Source organism: Aegilops tauschii, chromosome 5 (assembly GCF_002575655.3).
Source record: "Aegilops tauschii subsp. strangulata cultivar AL8/78 chromosome 5, Aet v6.0, whole genome shotgun sequence".
NCBI lineage: Eukaryota > Viridiplantae > Streptophyta > Magnoliopsida > Poales > Poaceae > Aegilops > Aegilops tauschii.
Window position 1 is genome coordinate 489,632,474 of NC_053039.3, and position 3,307 is coordinate 489,635,780.

The window sequence follows — 3,307 nt, forward strand, 5'->3', positions numbered from 1 at the left end:
AGATATACGAGAACTTGTTGTTCGACCAATCTCTCGGAGAAGGAGAGGTGGTCGATATCACTTCTCTCTGTATGCATATGTTCATGACGATCTTCTGCTTCCTTCATTTGCTTACTAGCTAGCGTGTCTAGTTCTCTCCATACGTATATAGTACGTAGCGTCGACCAAGCACGTAGATAAGAGAGGACACTTCTCTCTATTAATTAGCTAGCTAACACAATATATGAAACACCTAAATTAACCCCCCAAAACCCCCCAACCCCCCTTTCAAAAAAACAAAAACCCCAGTCCCTGAAATGCTGACGCGTGAATGCATATTGGTCCCGGTTGGTGGCACCAACCGGGACCAAAGGCCCCCTGCCTGGGCTGGCAGCAGCGGCCACGTGGAGGACCTTCTGTCCCGGTTCGTGTAAGAACCGGGACTAAAGGGTTAGGGCTTTAGTAACGACCCCTTTAGTCCCGGTTCGAAAACCGGAACAAAAGGCCCTTATAAACTGCGGTAAAAGCCCCTTTTGCTACTAGTGGAGAGAGAGGGGATCCCGGCGATTCAGAGAGGATTCCGGCTCCGTCAGGTGGCCGACGTCCTCGCCGGCGACCGCGATGGCACAACTCCCCTTCACCCCACCCCAGCGGCCTCCTCCCCCAATACTCCTCACTGTTTTCTCCCCCTTTTTCTTCGCCGGATCTGAAGAAGGGCTGCCGGCGTCGACCTGCCGTCGTCGCCGAGGTTGGCGGGGTGAGGTCGGGTCTCGTTGTCTCCTCATCGAGCGCGCGTAGCTCCGCCTCGATTCGGCACCGCGTCGCGGACGAGGAGCCGACGGAGCAGGGGATGCTTCTGGCAGAGCAGGCCACGGGCGCCGTCGGCGCCAACCCAGGCGACGGCAAGGGCGCCAATCCCCTCCAACCAGCCCCCGCATCCAGCACGGGGTCGGCAGCGGCGGGGGTGGCGCAGCGCGCATCGACGACGATGTGGAGACGCGCGAGGTGGATTGCTCGAGGGCGTGGAAGCGCACGGCGTGCCCGACATCTTAACCTCCCCCGCGCAGCCATTCTCATGGCTGGTGGCAGCGGAGCCGAGGCGGGCCACTACAGAGAGGAGTTTCACCAACGGAAGGACGGCGTCGCGCGTGTGAGGCGGGCCAGAGCAGTGGAGGCGGGCTCGCCGCCGATGCTCTCCTCTAGTTCCTGCCGTGGTCCTGCTTCCCTGGACTCCTCCGTGCTCACCAGCACGCCCCCAAGGTGAGTTGCGTCTTACCCCTGCTTCCTTCCCTCAATATCGATATACAGAGGCGTTGTGCCCTTTGAATTCGTGGCCGGCGACCGTGGCCGGAGTTGCCAGATTTCGACTGTTAGAGTACTTGTGCTGTTTTTCAGCATCATGCAGTTTGTGTTGTGAGCCACATCGTAATTCACTTAGCTAAAGCTTCATTATACCTTACCCTGTTTTAGCATTTCAGAAGATTTGTTTGTTTCATAAATGAACAACCTGTGCCAAGGTGCCCAATATTTTAGTGCGATGATTATTGTCAATTGATGATCAGTTTTTTGTTTTCATTTTTCAATATAATGTTTTGTGATAGTTTTTCATATTAATCCTCCCATGTTCAATCCATAGTTGCCATGGTAATTTTCAATCCGTATTTTTTCTTGTTTATAGTATTGGATGGGACATAGTAGTGGCCATGGCAATTCAAATCTTCATGGAGAGGATCATACAGTCGTCTGTGCCATTTGTCATATAAGTGTTGTTTTGTTGCCATGTGTTTGTGTTTTTCTTGTGCATTGTGATCTCATGAAGTCCATCACATTCATGTTTTCCGAACATGGCAAATTTCAGCTTTCCTTTGTAATGCTCTCATGGCAGGTTCTTCAAATTTTGCTTTTTTTATATTTGTAATGGCAATTCTATCTTTGTTGACATGGCAAATATAACTACACATCCATGGCAGATTCTACACTTTTCATTGCCATGGCAACATATAGTTTTCACTTGCCATGGCAAATTTCGTACCTACATTGCCATGGCAAATTTACTTGTTAAATTCTGGAAAATTCTAAAACACGGCAAACTTCTCCAGACCCCGCGCGAGAAGGGGGCTGCGGCAGCTAGGTCATGGAGGCACCGATGCAAGGGGATCGGAGGCGACAGCCACGGCGCGGACGGCAGAGCAGGCGACGGCGTCTCCGTCATGGGGGTGGGCCGGCGGACGGAGGTCACCCCCTCTATCTCCGGGCTGGCTCTCTCCGGGCCAGCGGGGCGCTTCCAGATGCGGCGGGTGCTAATGGGCCCGGCCATGGGCGCACAGGTGTCCGCCGCGAGTTTTCTACGGCGAGCTCCACCATTGCATGTATGGGCCAGCACATACAGTATGTTTGCCATCTGTCCTATGGCTTTTCTAGTATGCCTCTACCATTTTTTCCATCTTAATTTTTGAAGAGGCAAGTTAGTTCAGGTGGCACATTTACCCTCATCCAGATGGTATAGTTGCCATGGCAAATTTACCTTTGAGCTAACTAGATTGTTTGTCATGTGAAAAAGAGTTACAGATTTGCCATGGCTAACTAGAGTGTTGGTCATGGAAAAAAAATAGATTTTGCCATGACATAAATTTAGAACAATTTGCCATGACATGAATTTACAACAATTTGCCATGGAAAAATGTTTAACAAATTTGCTACGGATAAAATAGCACAAAGAAATGATGGAAAATATTGCCATGGCAAATACACATTCAAATTTGCCGTGTTATTTTTATCAAAATGTCAAACTTTTTCGTTTTTAGTTGCCATGGCAACTCAACTTTTTAGATTTTCCATGATGTATTGCCACAGAACTAACAAAAGGGTTGTGTTGCCATGTAAATATATGATGTGTTGCCATGTTTTTCTTTGCAACATGGCAATTTGAGTTCTATGAGAGCATGGCAAATGTAGTTTAATATGTTGCCATGTTCATGGCGTATTTTTGTGTTGTTTCACATACACGGCAACTTAATACCAAAGAAGATGGCAAGTCTTGGTTAAACGCCATGGCAAGTTTGAACATGCGTTTGGCCATCACAATTTTTGTATAATTTCACATTCATGGCAACTGTTTATACATAAGCATGGCAAATTTGATTAAAAAAACCCACAAAAAATTGAATATGCATTTGCCATGGCATTCAAATATACGTTTTTTCCATGGCAAATTTGACAATTTTTTGTGTTATTTCCGTTACATGGCAAATTAATGACACCAAATATGGCAAAATTTGGTAAAATGCCATGTCAAAATTTGAACATTCCCTTGCCACGGCAACTATTC

The 3,307-nt window shown here is 48.0% G+C and overlaps 1 long non-coding RNA gene across 1 annotated transcript; it reads left to right on the top strand.

Annotated features, from left to right (window-relative positions):
* Window positions 1-528: 528 nt before the first annotated feature.
* LOC109746456 (uncharacterized) lies at window positions 529-2,629 on the top strand. The gene is made up of 2 exons (XR_012183177.1): window positions 529-1,239; window positions 2,079-2,629. It is a non-coding gene; the product is annotated as an uncharacterized lncRNA (long non-coding RNA).
* The last annotated feature ends 678 nt before the right edge of the window (window positions 2,630-3,307 follow it).